Here is an 18277-nt window from a genome sequence, read left to right as displayed (position 1 = left end):
GGGGGCATGAGTGCATGTGTAGGGTTGGGTATTGTTTATAATCTATCGATTCCAATTCTGCTTCACATTTAGCTAATTATATCCAGTTATAGTTGAATTTCACTTGTAATTCTAATTCTGCCTTTTACTTCTACGTTTGCTTATTCGAGTAATACACACTGCAGGACTGAAAGACTCTGAGGCTTTGGAGGAATAAAGTTATCTGCAAGATAAATGATGGTATCTTGCTATTTAATGTTTACTTTGAGTAATTGTTGTGATGAAACTCATTGCAGGTATTCACAGATAGAAGATAAATGTTTGTTTAAGATGTATATAATTTACAAAAACTGCAAAATGAACAATCTTTAACCTGAAATGACAATTTTTTTTGGCCACACACAGCATTAACATTTTATGAAGCTGAAACGGCATATTTACACATTTAGCTGACACAGAGTAATAATAGCATTCATGTAGATTTGTGTTTGTGTCTACCTGACTTTTGTAAGTCCGATATTCACTCTCCTTTTAGCTCTTTTTTGGTCGTGCTCCTGAGGGAAATATCGATCTTTTCAGCTGCTAAATGCTGCACTATCTTCACCAGCTCATCAGATACTTCGTCTGACCGCTGTTTGGTGCTGTGCTGTGATCCGTTGTTCATGTAAAAAATACTGATAATAGCAACAGCAACATTTGCATTGAAGACTCTTAAAAAACGCATTTTACATGTTCAGCCAATTAGAAATAACCCTATTTTTTTATGACGGATACAGAAACTAGATTAACCTGATTTGGCTGGAGAGTAAAACATTGATATTGTTAGGCAGATGTTAATTAGCTTTAGTGGCATTCACTTAATTTAGTAGCTAACATTGATAAAATGGTTAATGTAGCTACTAAGCATAAACGTACATGATGTTATGACAAAAAGCGTAACTTATTTACCCTGTTCTGCCATATATACAATAATGATTTTATGGTTTCATTCGGTTGGTCAAGTATTACTCCACATTGCATCTGTTCTTTAATTCAGTTATTGCATTCGATTGCACAACCGCCCTATGTTGCAACTTCCCAGTGCAGTGATGTCACGTGCATGATGTTTACAGCAATAATACCTAAAAGAGGGAGTTTTAATTAAACACATTATTTGCCTGAAACAGAAAGTGATCACTTATAACAACAAATTATAGCGTCTCCACTGTACAGCAGTTCTGAGGAGCACTGCGTGCCAGAGCTGCAGCGTAGTAATGTTTTAAACTGTGTGTTCTCATCAAGTATTCATGAACTCAGTTCGGTTTAATGCTGGAAAATTGAAGGGGAAACACTATAACATTGATGCACAATTAAGGAGAAGAATTATAGTAGAACTCAGTCCTACAATAAATGCATAACTTACTGATCATGCAACATATACAAACTTGACCCTTGATTACACAATGTATACAGTTCTGTTCAGGATCACCATCTAAGGAGCATTACTTCACATACTTCACTTCGGATATGTCCATCATGTTGCCCTATAGATTCAATGTGCCACGCACAAACTCAACAAAAAAGGGCATCATGTCATTTGCTTTTACATACGCTCCATTCTAACAGTCCAACTTCTGGCATGCTAATGGCTGGGAGTCTTAATTAAAATGTCAAGGTGGCGTGATGTCCCATTAAGGCTCCCCTCCCCTCCCCATGCCTTTTCTGCTTCTGATCCTCCCCAGGGACCTATTAAGCCCAGGCCAAAATGATTGAAGTTCAAAGAGGTGAGACTGAAGGTTGGACACTCATCGCTTCGCGCTTCGCCGTCGTCCCAGCATCCTCCAACCCTGACCTTTAGCAAGACAGCCGTCCCCACTAATGTGCTCGCATATCTAATGAGAGAGGGCTTTAGACTCAGACTTCCCTGTCAGGCATGTAGGCAATAATGCCACCAACCGTTAACCACCCTCTATCTCCAACCCGCCTCCACCCACCTCCACACTGACTAAACAAAAAAAAAAAAAAAAAGACAAAGTAATTTGTCGAGCTCTGCTGTCCCTCATTGTTGGACGATCCTTTGGCACTTTGCATCTTTTTGATTCACCTTTTCCACTTTTTCTCTCTCTACTTTTCTAGCTGTCTTTCTCTTTTCTTTACCTGTTTTGTCTCTCCCTGTCTTTTTCCTTCCAAGGAAAGGTTATTGGAAAGGACAGGGCAGTGCCTGCTTTTCATAACAGGCTGCTGTGGCTGTCAGAGAGTGGCAGGGCCATTCTAATGAGCCTCTCTCACATACAGATGTAAAGGAGCTTCAACCACATAAATCAGATTGTGAGACAGTGCCAATAATATTTATGTTAATAAAATCAGGAAAAAAGTCAAAGTGGACGTCATCAAGCGATTTGGTCGGGAATGTGGAGAAATCCACTCACTGCTCAGTCAGAGCCATCTACCAGGAGTCCGGCGGCAGGCGTACACTGCGGAGAACATGATGTGATGTGGTTGAATTTCAGCTTTACCAAGGGACTCTTCTCTGTCCTTTTTGACGCACACGACACACCTGACCCTCCACATTCAACACGGCATTGGGATGCGGCTAATGATTGGTGCCTGTGTGTGTGGGAAGCCTCGTTTCCCCTCGACAACCAGGCCAGAGCGGGTGTGTTAATCACGGTCGTTTGTGTGCGAGATTCTGGACAAACACTTCGTTCAACAGGCATTGATCGCATCTCTTTTTGTCCCTCCAACCCAGTGACCAAACAACATCTCCACACACACTTCTTGTCTCATCCCATGTGTCTGACGTGTTTGGAACACCCCACCACCACCCTTTCCTCTTGACCTCCACAGAGACAATTTTCCCTACCCAGCAGCCCCCTCCACCCCCACTTCTTAATGGCTGTGGGTGGGATGGGGTCAAGGTAATCACTGGGCCATGAATATTTGTACCCACTCACTTCATCAGTGTGAGATTACCAACAGGGAAATCAATGTGCAGTCCCCTAATGAAGGATCTACACTTGTGCCCAATGGACCTGTTAGTTTTTATTTTTTCTTCTAATATGGTATCAATGAGGTCCCCAGACACCGTGGCTCATGTATCATACAGTATGTGGCATTGGTGTACGGGTGCACAAATTCATGCAGCGATGTAAGCAGCCAGACTATTTTCAAACTGTGCAAACTTTCATCATACTCAGGTTCTTTCAGTCCCACATTAGACTACACATCAAGCAGCAGGGTTCCTCTCATTAGCAATCATGCTATGTAAGTTTCCACAAGCTGAGTGGGCTACGTTTGCTCTAAAATAACTGTATAGTGTGCCAATAAAAAAATAATACAACTCTGACAATGTTATTAGGGAGTAATGTGAGTGTTTTATGGCCGTGAGAGTTGCATTTGTTCAAATGATCTCTGCTGAAATAACCCAGTAAACTATGACACTCTGTCACTGAACACAAGCTCTTGTAAACTCAGAAGAATTTGTGGGGTTTTGCCGTGTTGTGCATGATAAACATCTCGTAAACGAAGATGGTACAGAAATATAGCTACAGGAATCCCTGGATTGGGTCTGAGTCAGAGTTGTGATTTATATTTTCTGTCGGTTTAATATTTTCTAAGTTTGAACTGACAGCATGTTTGTAGACGACTGTGCTCCTTCTGACGCGTGACTCACACATACTGTACATGACGCGCGCACGCACACATTATGTGTGCGTGCGCAAAAAAGACACACTTTGCTGGACAGAAATATACTTTCATGTACTGGCTCTCTCAGGTACACAGTACGCACACACACACACACACGTGGGCGCGCACACGTTCAGCTACATACACAAACACACAGAACTGCTTGGCCCTCAGTCTGCTGCGCTCCAGCGACCCTATCTTATTAAAGCCTGTCAGCATAGCTAGCACTATCATAAGCTTTTTATTATTGACTCGGAAAATATGATAATTTGGAAATCACAGGCCACCTCCTAAAGACTCCACCGTCACTTTCAATTTTAGCTGCTCTCCCTTCTTTTAATGGGAATGATGAGATAGCAGGAACTTCACAAGCTTTATGAGTTACACACTTTCTCCCTTCTCCCCAGTATGTTCAATTATTTATTTATTTATGTTTTTTTTAATTAGTACATTATAATTGAGGTCTGTCACCTATTGCACCTTCAAAGAAAGCTAAAACAAATTTAATTAAAAGTGGTATCTCCTTTCATAGGAGAAATTGAATTATGTTTGAAGTAGGAGAGATTGCCAGCTGACAATATGTTTTCTTTATTAAATCAGCTTCTTTACCTTTTACTTTACTTTTCGTAGCTACATGAAAATAATCCCAATGCGAATTCATCCCTGACACCCGGTGCAGTGCCACTACTTCTTATGACGTGATTGTGTATGTTAAATATGTAGGTGTAATATTTGTTGTCTGCAATGTAAATGAAATTGAGCATCATTGATCTGAAACTGAGCACACTGTATATTGCATTGTGCAAATTAAAGAAGGGTTTCTAAAGAAGCGGTTCGTTTACAGATAGTAAGTTTAGAGCTGAAAGTACACGAAGATGCCTAACTCTCATCCGGCCACAGATTTTTTTGCTTCTTCTCCTATCAGCTCTTGTCTCTCTCTTCCCTCTCAGGGCCCTCAGCATTCTGGGATTACCTTCCTATCTATTCTTTGCATTCCCAGAGGCTCGCTGTGTGATCCATAATTCAACAGTGCCCCTATTTCTGGCCAAACTAGAATTTGAACTGTCCCATAATCTCTATCTGGCACTTGGAGGCTTAATCGGAGTAAACACTGTTGCTTCAATATTTTATTGACCCTCAGTCTTGATAAGACATAATTGGCATTTCTAATCTGAAGTGAAGAAATCTCAGGAACAGGTCCACAGGTCCGCGGCCGCGCCGGTGGTCAGTCCGAGGAGCTGGAGAGGCTGTGTGGAAGGAGAGATGGAGCAATATACAGTAGAGTAATCCCTCTTTCAGAAAACATTCTTCTGTTAACAGAGGCCCTGCTCCCTCCTGGAAGGTGCGACAGGAAGTCAGCCCTGAGCTGTGGTCTGAGAGAGCACTGTGGCCATATAATCTTGTGCAGTTGAAGAGGCTTGGCCTGGAGAAGTTGCTCCAAGAACAATGCTCGAGGGCAAGAATGATTCTGCGATAACTGCGGAGGGCATGAAATAAAGGGGCAGCTGTGGCTCAGAAGGCAGAACATCCGCTAATCGGAAGGTCGGCGGTTCGATTCCCTGTTCCTCCTGTCCACATGTTGAAGTGTTCTTGATCCTCATATATCCCTGATGTAGCACTGATATGTGTGTGTGGTAGACAATTGCCGTGTGTGAATGTGGGTTGACTGTTTTGGTAAGACTATAGAAGTGCAGTCCATTTACCGTTTAAATGGAGCCCTCTCACCATTTTAAACAAATCCAGTTACTGCAACGGTGACTCTCTTAAAATAAAGAACGTTCTGGTCATGCTTTATGATTCAGATCATTTCAAGCATTAATAATGTGCATTTTGTGGTCACAACATTTGCATTGTGAGGTTAGTGCTCACACAGTCTCATCTGGCAGAAAGACGTCTTCATCAAAATAGAAGCACATGAATTCATTTCCTAAATAAACACTTGTGGTGAATTGTAGCTGCGTTTGCGTCTGTGCTCCATCGTGTGGGCCGAGGGACAAAGATATTACAAATAGCACCTTAAATGCTGCCACGCTCGCTCAGGCAGTGATGCGATTTTGAAGGTGGCTCTCCAGCATTTCACCCTCTTCTCTCCCCCACTTCCCTTTGATCTTGCCTGTTACTGTCATCTCACAATCCCAGTTTTGTGGGGGTGGCTTCTTGGCCTCTTGCCCATCTTCAAGGCTTTTCTAGGCAGATTCACTGCAGGAGCAATCCCTCCAACTTCTCCTGAATTTACCATAAAACTTTTAACTCCGGTTAAAGAATGAGCAGACTGATATTCTGTTAACAATCCACATACCTGCATAAAATTTCACACTGACTTAAACAACAGAATGGGTTAGTGGGAGGGGAGAGCGTCCGACAGATATGTATCCATGCACATTTTGCATTGAAAACAGATTCCATTAGGGCCAAAGGTATTTCTCCCTGGGGCAGATCTTGTGAAAGTGAGAAAGATGGAAAATTGGCCAAGGCGAGCAGCTGAGAGCTAATGGATCAAAATTACCCCCGTCACAAAGTTTGGACGAGAGCTGACAAAATTGCTTTTTTTTTTGCTAACCCCTTTTCTCTTCCATCCCTCCCTTCCCCTCCTCTCATACACCCCGCATCTCAATATGAAACGCAGACAGAGAAATCCATCTGTAACGCAGGCATTGTCAGCGACTCGCAATTTACACCCATCTTTCTCTGCAGCTGTTCCTGTGCTTGATGGCGTGATAAATTAATCTTTTTCCGTGCCACTGCGTCAATTCTTTTAAAAGAATACATTAAGACACGTTAGAGACATTTTTTTTTCCTGAAGTAAACATTTTTTTCTATCTCCTCTCTCAGTCACCATGACAAATCATATTCTCAGATGAAGAGAGAGACGGCAGAGAGAGAAGAGGGGGAGAGGGGGAATGAGGAACGAGAGCGACAGGGATGAGGAGAAAAGAGAGATTTTGAGGAGCAGAGATGCAGACTCAGTCAAAGCGTGTGATTTAAGTATTCGTCAACACTTCCCGAGGGCAAATATAGTGGTCATAGCTGATCAAGCATAATGTCTGACATTCATTCTCATTGCCAGAGATGACAGAATGAGCAGTGCTCAGGCTGATTCCTCCGGCAGTCCAGCCTACAAAAATCAACAGGCAACCGCCATTTGTCTCTGTTTGTTTCCGAAACGCCACAAATTGTCCATCAACTACAGCGAGTATCATACTAGAATTTATATTGCACCTCCTGTCCTCATACATTTTCATTGTCATAAAGATCTAAATCCCCCCAGCTGTTTCTGAAAGATACCACCAGCCAGCTAAGACTCTTGTTGTAGATTAGGTTCTCAAATGACTATTAGCTGAAATGTATTATACAAAGACAGATACAGAACCACCAAATGCATGAAATGTTTTTTGGGGGTTTTTTATGTAATGATTAATGCTGCTGTTATGGTTATACTCCCATTATTTGTTATCTTCACAATATAATATACAGTATGCACGTAGACATACCATGTAGTTCTAAACAAGGTGCAAGGTGCAAGGTACATGCATTCTACGCCACTGATTTCCAACTAGGCGTAGACTTGCACCCCAAAGGTAAAGTAAGGTTTGTGTAAAAATTGTAGAGTCACAAGCAAACGCACAAATGGGATTACAAATTGGTCCAATGCTGATCTTGTACATAGTAACCAGGCTAGTTAACCTACTAGTTACAACAGTACACAAACGTTTCATGAGCGAAAAAAAGAGTCATGGATAAAAAGTTGAAATAGCTGAAAGCAATGGATAAATGGTTGGAAGAACAATAACACTTTTACATAATGTTAAAAACCACCAGTTTAAAATCCTTTTTAGAGAAAATATAGTGGTGTAGATGAAAGGGCACTTCAGTTCATCATACAGGGCTACAGAGGTTGGGAAGTACTGCACTACATTATGACTATACCGAGACTATAAAATGGGCTAACATCTGACTGATACTTAAGTTCAGGTGGGTTCAAATGGAAAGGTGATTTACTCATCACATTTTGAAGATCTCTCACAAGGGTTCTTATCGCTTATTATTTCAGTTAGGTAACCCCTTGAATTACCGTCTCTCAGCGCTATATCAAACCTTTAAGCTTCACATGGCAAAGTCGTGCCCCAGAGTTGGACTATCCAGAGATTCACTTGGCTTTCAGCACAGCAAGAGAGGGGCTTTGAACAAGTGAGCACACAAGTGCTCCTGGAGATGGATGGGGGGGGGGGTGTCCTCCAGGGACCCTGAGATCTCCAGCTCCCCACAGAGCAGCAGCCCCGGCCGGGCAAACGGATCACTCAGCCCTCTGGTTCTTTTAAAACACCTTAGACCACTTTTTAAAAAAAAGAGAAAAAGGCACGAGAGCCTGATAAATCTCCTTTACTGAAGATTTATACGTACACAGAGACAGATAGTGATGGCACTCTGCCCTCTTAAATAAAGAGTGCTAAGAAAATGCTCCTGCGTACACCCACACACCAACAATGGTGAACTCGCACTACCTGCTCACACAGTATATTCAAATGCACAATATAATTGAATAGCACTGAAGTCCTATGAGCATAGACGTTCCATGTCTCACTTTATTGTCACTTTATTGAAAAAAAAACATTGTGTTTTTGTCCATAGGCAGACTGAACAGGAAACCACATACATTCAGTTCAGCGTCTTCAATTTATAGGTGTACCGTGTGTCATATATTCATTTAAGTTCCTAAAATTCAGTTCAATGTGTTTTAGCGCATACGTACAGTATTCAATTACCTGTCAGCTTGTTTTCCTTCACACTTAAATTTAAACTCAAACTCTCTTAAAAAGCAATTTTCCTAAAAGTTTTAAGACGCTATTTCACATACCGAGGAAATAGTGCAGCAGCAGATGGCGTGGGGCCACATGTGAGGAACATGATAGATTTATAACTCATCAGTTTAAGGGTAAAACTGTCACATTACACAGTGCACGCTTTATTATTGCATCACTGAGACCACACAGATAACTCCTGCCTCACAAAGAACTATTTTGAGCTTTTTTTCTTTTCTTTATTTCTCTCTCTCGAGCCCCTCTCACCTTAGGTGCTCTGGTTATGAGAAACAATTTCCTGTGCGCCAGTTCCCATGGAGACTTACTGAAGACCATGGTGCAGGTGTGAGTCTAGCAGCGAGGAGGAGAAGAAATCCTGCAATACTCCGATGATTTGGTAAGCCTGGTGAAATACACAGCTCATCATAAAACATGGAGGAAATAGATCATGTTTCCCTTTCTTGTGTCAGATCATTAAAATAAAGCAGAAGAGATGACATTGTTATAAAAGAGCCTGTTGACTACAAGATATTCATAGTCATGTTCATGAACTTTATGAGGTCAGAAAACTCATCTGGGACATTAGGGGGAGCACTGACTTTTCTTGCCAGAATTTCTGCATGCGGAAGGCCCCTGTTGTGACCAAATTAAAGGATCTTCTTTTGTTTGACAAACTCCACAGGGGAGATCAAGCGTAGGCAGAAATCCTTTTTGCTGCTGTTTCTAAGATTTCTCTCCTTTTTTTTCTACAGAAGAAAGGATGTGAGGCACTGTAAAGACGAGCCCCCTGCAAAGAAGCAATTAAAAGCTTGGCCTTGTGAAGGTCTCTCCGCAGTGCAGCCAGAAAAACAGTCTCGTGGTTCGGGTGAAATGGAAAATGAAAAGCTTCCATCAGTTGTTTGATAACTCTAGTTTGTTACAATTTTACCAAAAACAGCAGGCGTGTGCAATAAAGGAGACTTGCACATGCTTGTCAATGATAAAATGAGACCAAGTTGAAATGCATTCAAAAAACATGTAAAAGTAAGACTTCAAAAAAAAAAGCAGAAAAAAATTGCTTTGATACTGAAAGTATCAGACAGCTTTTTGCACACAGGAAGAATGAACCAGCAATAACAAGCAGCAAAGGTTTTTTTTTTAAATCCTTTCACACCTTCTAGCAATCATTTGGTCAAAGTGTTCTTAAGTGCACACATGTGGTACTACGTCGAATGTTGATTCGATGCTCTGCCAAATTTGGTTTAAGAGGCCCCATTGCAGGTCTGATGCAATCCAGGAGGAAGGTTTGCTCGCATTACATTTCGGTTTGTCAGCTCCTTTCTTTATGTAATTGCGGCGCCACTCACGACGGGGACTGTTTGGGAACATGTCGAACATTTACGGTAACGATGCTAAATTGTTGTCGTGGTGAATTAGCATTATCGTGCAGTCTGTGCGTAGGGTGACATAAGAGAAACTTGTCTTCGCTTGCCGCTGCCAGTTGGCGTCAAGAAATGGGGTTTCTGAGACACAGAAGAGGAGTGTGGGATGGAAAGAGGATGAGAGAGATTTACAGGAGAGAGGGGGCACGATTATCGCAGCACTACGCCTTTAGATGGATGAGGATTCATAAAGGCAGACACAGGAGAGAGAGAGAGAATGGTACAAGGCTGCTGTATAAGCATCATGAACATTATTTCAAAATGTTGAGAGAATTCGGAGCAAGAAAAGATTCTGATGAAGAAAAGAAACATATATCACTGATATCAAATAATGGATAAATTAATGCCAATGTGTGTATGTGCACTTCTGATCTACCGACAATTTGTAGACAAAAAGGTCCTGACGAGGTAAACTATTATATTTAAGGGTTAAGACTTGGTTTTGACTTTAGGTTAGGTCGAGGTTTAAGTTGAGTTAAAGGCCAGGCTATGCTCAAAACAAACTAAGCTGGCATAGGCCGCCGATACACATGCCTTTGTGTACGTGATTGTATCCTCATCATGGCTATTCATTGGGAGTGTTGTTGGTGCACATCCTCAGAAATGAATGCTGCGTCTCTCTGTGGCCAGTTACAGGAAGTAAGGTCAGCAGCGAGTTTGGATCACCACAAAAACAGTTTTTGAAGAGAAACTCATAATGGTGCTCGTCCGCCTGGCATACTCACAGGCATTCACGGTGCTGCACTCATTTGCACATGCAAAAAGGGATTGTGTGAAGAATTTTAAAAAAAAAAGGAGCTGAAGGGAGAACGCTGTCCAACCACCTGACAAGCACTTACACTTTCGAACACTGACGCCTTTAAGGTAAGGTTCAGGGTTAGGCGTGCAGTTGTGGTCGGGATAGGGGCAAGTCACCGGGGAATAAATTTAAAGTCAGCGTCTTCCTCGTCTAAGAAAGAAAAACAAGTATGAGTGTATGTGTGATGAACAGGTGAAGTCCATCATTCTGCTCACATGAACACAGCGATGTAATCCCACTTTTAAAAAACCTGTAGGATTTTTATACTGTTCAAAAATCAAGGGCAAAATATTTTTGTTTCAATAACACCATACAATGTCACTGCAAATTGTCAGAATTGCATAAATCTCAACAGTGAAGTTTGAACAGTGAAGCCAAGCGTTAGTATTTCTCATATGAAAGGTGGTTTAGCAAAGTTTATCAAGGAAATCACATTTAAAGCTCAGTATAGTTTTACTTTTCCAAAATGTCTTAAACTGATCAGGAGTGAGGAACCGAACAGAGCAACAGTCCCACAGCAGTTAAAAAACTAAAAAACAGGGTATTGTGATTGGAAGGGCATGGGAGTATAGTATTAAATTTTGGTAAACATTAAACATTGGCTGGCTGATAGTTGTATTTTTTTCCACAGTGATTTGAAGTTTGCAGCAGCGCCTTGAGGACACACAGATCTGTTGCTGCCTTGGTTGTGTGAGCCTAAATATCTGGTTGTTATTTTGAAATGTGTGTATAAGCCGGGGGGCTGGTGAACTTGTAATTTTGCTTTTATGCTGTGCTCCAATTTAACTGCCACGATTTGTCTTATTTTCAGTGAAGCTCCAAATAATTAGATTTCATTAGTGTTTGTTAGCACGGCTGGTTTAGAATATTTTAATAATGCTTTAATAAAACTGGATCTTCTGTCTCTGTGCTGGGTTTCCCAGTGGCAGCCTGTGGGTGCAACTGGGGGCCGTTTCCATTTTGGAGGTGAGTGGTATGTTTTGGTTTAGAGTTGTAATATATCAGATCTAACAGGTATCACGCTGTGTTGCCTCATTCTCCCCTTTTACAGTCCATATTTTTCACAGGGCCAGTAAATGATATTATTCTTTTTTTCCATCCTACACTTCAATTTGTCATTGGACTGTGATATTCTTGTTATTCTTGTGAATGAATGTGTTGATAGATATGGAGGTAGCAGCCCAAGTTATAGCAGCACAGCTAATACTGGCATTTAGCTGTTGCAATTTACATGTATGAGACCTTGTGAATGTCAGTAATTACTGCAACAAAATACAAACTATTTGTTTTATTTTTATAATTGTTTACTTGTTCCAATTAACATCAGCTTTGTATGTGAGTGTACTCCCATAAACCCTTAACTGTTCCTTTCATGTCTGTTCGGTGGTTGCTTCAGTTTCACCGTGACAATCACGTCTCTTCCAGTTTTCCGGCAATTATATCTTATTTCTGTTCATTGTAGTGCTTGACTATTATGCAGTACATTGAGTCCCCTTTATATGGGAATACTTGTTATAGGAACTGAAGCACACAGCCTCCTATTTCTCGACGTATTGCAGCAAGCAACCCATACCTTTCCCTCGCTCTGCTTTCATCCCATTCTTCTCTGTTCTACACCATAATTTCCTATCGAATTCTCAGCTCAGTTCAGCATACTGTATCATATGCCTCAAAGCAAATGCTACAGAAAGGGGAACAAAATTCATATTACTTTTTGCGTTCCATGTGTCAAGCCGTTAATGGACGGTGAGTGGAAGTGAAAAGCAGGAGCATTTTCATCTTTCCATTCTCTGTCTCTTTTACACTCAGCAAGGAAGCACATGTAAATTGGCTACGAAAGGAGAGGTAGAAAACAATTATGGGAGCGACGCGCCTGAGAGAAATGAGTCTATTGCTTGACCTGTAATGAAGTGGAAAGTTGACAAGCCGGCTTTGTGCGACTCGCAGATTCGAATGCAAGGAAATGACTCTTCTGTACTGTCAACCAAGAGGAAAAGATTGCCAATTATAAGTGCTGGCCTTCTACTGGCGCCTAGCAGGCATACTGATGGACGTGGGTGGACATGAATATTCAGTGGACATGAATATTAATGCTAACATTTTATAATAATGTCACTCATAAGACCTTAACAAACTATTAGTTAATAATTAATTCAACATGAAAAACAGTCATTAATCATACTATAAATTTATGAAAATGTTAAGTGCATCATTTATGTGACAGGACTTAAACATCTGTCTTATAAACAAGAACATACACAGTATTCATTCATATTCATACATATACCTTTCCTCATGTTCATATCACATTCATACATCCATTACAAACATATAATGCATAATATACATATGTATATATACCTAAAATTTAGTGCAAGTCTGTTGTATTACGCTGTATTCATTCATTCATTCATTCATTCATTCATCATTCATGATCAGTGATGAAACATCTACTTCCACTGTTAGCAAATTGATTTTTGCATTGATCAAGTGTGTCACCTGGGATGCAGGTGACCATCACTTCCACTGGTCACAAACTCAGACGCGTCTGATGAAGTGATCCAGGTGGCCTTAAAACCCCTAGTTCATATCCATCCTAGTTAACGGAGCCGCTGAATATCTCTGAGTCACACACAGCTGGTGCTACTGCAGCTCTTGGGATGTAGCGCTTGCCAGATTCAACATGAGGTCCCTTTTATTTGCCAGAAAATCTCCCCCCATGGAGCTCAGATTAAATATCAATTAATAAAACCCAGGTAGGTTCCTAAAGATTGTCTTTATTTGCATTGAAATATGGGCATCACTTGAGTTTTTGTATGGGGTGTGAAGCCTAAAACCGTGTGCTCAGCTGGTTCTATATATCTGGAAGGGTGGGATGTAGGTGTGTGTGTCTGTGTGTGTGTATTTATGTTTGTGTGTATACGTGGGGGGGGTAGGGTGTGTGTGTGTGTGTGTGTGTGTGTGTGTGCGGTGGGGGGGTTGCTTTTGTGCGGTGCTGCTGTGTGTATCCAATTCCAGTGTATTTAACGAGATATCTCACTTCCTCCTCTTTTTTTTTTTTATCTTGATTCCATTTCTTGCCAGCACTCATGGGAGCAGAATTCATTCACACTCCTTTTTCCTTTTTCCTTTTTCTCTTTACTCTGCTGTGCACAAATTGTTACTCAGCCATTTCTGTGCAGCGGGAACGTTCCTCAGCAAGTGATTGTCATTCAGTTTCAAATTAGTTTGGGCTGATCTACCATGCAATAAAATCTCAACATGCTGGACAGAATGACATGCTATTCAGCATGACTGTAATAGCCTGAAGTTGAGCGGGATGTGCTGTCATTGTCTTGGCGTTTGTACAGCACATTATGTGTCATCAGAAAAGTTACGGCATGCTGGCTTTGCAAGCTGACAGCCGTGTTGTTTCTTCAGCATGATGTGTTTGCATATGCACAAATATCTATTATGCATTTCAGTATTTTTCTGCTTGCGTATACGCGCTTGCCCATGTGTATATTGAGTGTATAGCGTACATACAGTATTACCTTGGGTGTTTCTGTATGGCTGTGCATGTGCCACTGTCTGTCTGTCTGAATGACTGACTGACAAAAGTTCCCCAGAGGACAGTGGCATGACAATCGCTCACCCTTCCAGTGTCATTCAGCATAGCACAGGAGCCATTAACTTTTAAAGCCAGGCCTCTCTAACAGCAGACCCCATGCCGTTTAGCTTCCCCTCCGCAACACTTCAAATGGCTGTGATGGACAGGAGTCAGACCTCTGAGTCTCGGCAGGGTTGTGGGGTGGAGCTCTATGCCCCTATCCAGCACTGTGGCACTGTTGGCACTGTTGGCACCTGGCTCCGACTGTGTGTGTATGCATGTGTGTGTGTGTGTGTGTGTGTGTGTGTGTGTGTGTGTGTGTGTGTGTGTGTATGTGTGTGTGTGGTGTGTGTGTGGAGTCTGTTGGACACTGAGGTCGAGACAATGCATCTTGATTGACAAGTCTCATCAGGGATAACTTAATGGCACCACCACCTACCAATTAGAAGTCATCAAGGTCCCCAATTGAAAGTGGTTAATAAATAATGTATAGCCACAGTAATACCACATAATCTGGATATCAGAAAGTCAAAGGTGGATGCATTATTAATGGGGCCAAATTGGACTTTAATAACTGTTCCACTGAATCCCACACCGCAGCAGAATTCACTTATGTTAATATGCCTTTATTATTAATGGGCAGCCATTTTCTAAAATGTTAACTGACTGGGGTGCTCCAGAGGCAGTTGCCAAGATTGACGAGCTTCGCGTCTGGGGAGAAAGCGGTGGGGGTAGTGGGGGCTTGCTTATTTATTTATTCACCTACCTGTAGCACGTCGGCCCACATCATTGTGTCAATAATTCCCTGGTAAAGCCATTAGGCATGATCACAGAGGCCCAATTAACTCTGCAATGTGTGAGATGACAATCGTACATCATTAGCCCTATAATGGTATGCAGTGCCACAGCCTCTTTAAAAACAAACATCAAGGCTATTACTGGGAATATATGCCATCGTCAACGTTGCTGCTCCAACCATTCTGACTTGTGCTCAAATGCTCTGCTGGAGATGTGCACGTCAAGTGTTATGGGACATTACACCGAATGTGTTGCAATGAACTACTATGGGTTTTTCAGACTGACTGCATCTTCATCAAGGCATATTTGTATTGTATTTGATCAAGTATATGGTATCTGCTTGTGATTGCAAATTAAGAGATATACTGTGTTACAGCATGTTGTTTGGAATACGAAACCTATACATTTGGAAAGTGGGAAGAGTAACATGAAATGTCAGGAAGGCTGCTCTGTCACCCTGATTTAAATTCACCCATTCCTCGGCTCAGTGGGAGCTCACTGCGACTTCTGAGACAATTTGGTGGAGGCATCTCTGAGGGGAACCGATAGACTAGCTAATATGTTCTCTTATGGTTTTTGCATAATGTCCATGGTGCATTGCCAGAGAGCTGTTCTGCTCCAGTTCCTCCTTGTAATATATCTGGCAGCGCTTCTAAAATGCAGTTGTCGCTGGCACTGGCTTACAAATCAGACAGTGAAGCCCCATCCAGAATATGAAAGGAAACACAGTCTCAAAATATTCGTTTGCCATCTGCTTTTGGACTATGTCCTGCCCAAATCAACATGATGAGATTGACTCTTGTTTTTTTGTGGTGTACAAGTCCAGGATTTGATTTTTTTATAAATATTTTTTTTTTCAATCTGGCCAAAGGTATTAAACCAAGAACAAAATGCTGCTGTTGTTGTTGACAGGAGAGCACACAGCTCTTTACTTTTGTCGGCACAGCAAATCAACATTCTCTTACAAGCTCCCCTGCCCTCACATTCAGAGAAATGTCTCTCCTCTAAATTGGTGGCAGAGGTGGGATCCATCTGTGTGTCACTTCTGCATGAATTATATTGTGAATGCTAGTCAGTCTGAGGCTTGTTCTACTTAGTATTTTGAAGTTCCTCTGCACATATGTCATTGTGATAACTGACCTACCCACCTCTGTGTCTGTGTTTCATACACTGCCGTCCCTCTGTGGAGCCAATAGATGCATCTCAGTGCAGTTCATGCTGCATGTTTACATCTTCAGCTTGCCTCATTCTCTCAAGCTACTTCCCTTGTATCTTTCTGCACTTTATATCTAAAAAAGAAATGAATGGATGATTTTGCTATTCACCCAAAGAGGTGGTTTCCACAAAATGTCTTGCTCCTTTATACGTGGCTTGTGTACATAGTTTGTATGTGATAGTAAAAATCCAGGAAGCCCTGAACTCTCTGACCTGAACTCAGTTCAAACAGCTCAAAATATTCAGTATGTTTTAAAGAAGGAGGAAGCAGAAACCAGGTCTGTCCTCATTAGTACCTTGGTATTTTGGGTTTCTCAATGAAAAAAACTGGAACTCCATTTTTTGTTTTGTGTCTGTTGCTTTTTTCCCCCATTTCCTTGTCAAGCTGCAGTCATGAAAGAAGACTGTGTACTTCTCTAGGGACATGACTATACTATGATCCAAACATAGATACCATTGCATGGTTAAAAATAAACAGCCTCAAACTATTGCAAACATATGATCTCTTTTCATCTTGTGTGAAGGGTCACAGACTGATTAAGGTGACTTGCTCTCCTCCTAACACTGTTTTACTGAATCTTACAAAATCTTGTTTAGTAACAACTAATGTTTGTTCGGGTTGATGAACTGCCAGTATCGATAAAATAATTGACGTAACACTCAGTCTCCTCCTCTGTCACTCCCTCCTCATTAGTCATCTTGCCTCAACGCTCAGTTGACTTTGCTCTTCCTGTCAGTGGAGGCATCTAATCGACTAAAGCGGGTGTTTTCTGCCTGAGTAACAGAAATTTGCAAGGGTGTGAGGAGACGGGGGGAAGCGGTGGAATTAAATGTACTGTGGAGGGATCGCGTGTGACAAGGCTGGGTTGTGTAAGAAAATCTTGTTTTCCAACTTTTTGACATTCAGTCAATATATTGATAGCATTTGTCACTACAGTACAGCTTTGGCGGGAGAAGCAAGATGCCATCCAACCCAGGCTGACCTGTCATGCTTCGATTCGCTGTCGCACTGGCTCTTTGCAGGTGAAAATCCCAAAGCATGGAAGACAGGTAGCGCTGACAGTGAGGACAATTCTTCCCTAGCATCCAATACTGACAACCGTCACTTCAGACATCAAAAAAAATATCTGTGAAAAAGTTTCTTTAAAGATTTTGGATGCTTGTGGATGACTAATGTGCTACGGTGTCACTACTGTGGCATTTATGAGAGAGATGAGGGAGTTGTAACTGCTTTTTAGTCCAATTAAAAGTGAAGTTTATTCATATTCAACAGGGAATGAAAACACTTGACTCAAAATCAGTGACATTACATCATTACAGCTTAAGAAAATTGATTTAAGGCTTTTTTTTTTACATGCTAGGAGAAATTAATTCATTTCCACCAGAATTTGTCAGAAGGAAATTAACCATTCACATACATAGCCACTGAGCAACAACAGTCCAATAACAGCTTAGAAAACATTGGCAGAGCAGACCTGTCAAGCTTGGGCTTCCTCCCTCCAACTGAATATGTGTGGTTTTGTTAGTGTTGTTGTTGTTATTGTTGTTATTTTTTCTAAAGAGTGATATTCAGTATTGAAAGAGTTAAGACGGAAATAGCTTTCCAAAACCAAAAATACAAGAGAAAAAGTATAAGTATTTATCTCCTACAAGTAAGTAACTGAGTAACTACATTAGTTCGGGGTTACAACGTTATGTTAAAAAAGCATGTTTTGTAACGTTAAAGGCTCTGCCCTGGTTATTATTGGATTTGGGGAAGTCCAGACAACATATATATGAGATAGTGTCACATTTGTCAAACATACCTAACCAGAACATACATAGTAAGAAATAACCATCTGATATCACATTTTTAAACATAGGAGCAAGCTCTACACTGCTACACCTCTATTTCCAACAGGCTTCCCTCTTTAATACAAGTCAGGTGGAATGATTAAAAACCAATCCATGGAGCTAATTTTAGCTTAATGAGATAGCTACAGTTGTCATTTCAGCCAGCAAAACAGTCGTC

The sequence above is a fragment of the Seriola aureovittata genome, chromosome 2 (genome assembly GCF_021018895.1).
Source record: "Seriola aureovittata isolate HTS-2021-v1 ecotype China chromosome 2, ASM2101889v1, whole genome shotgun sequence".
NCBI lineage: Eukaryota > Metazoa > Chordata > Actinopteri > Carangiformes > Carangidae > Seriola > Seriola aureovittata.
This window is presented reverse-complemented; position numbering follows the sequence as displayed.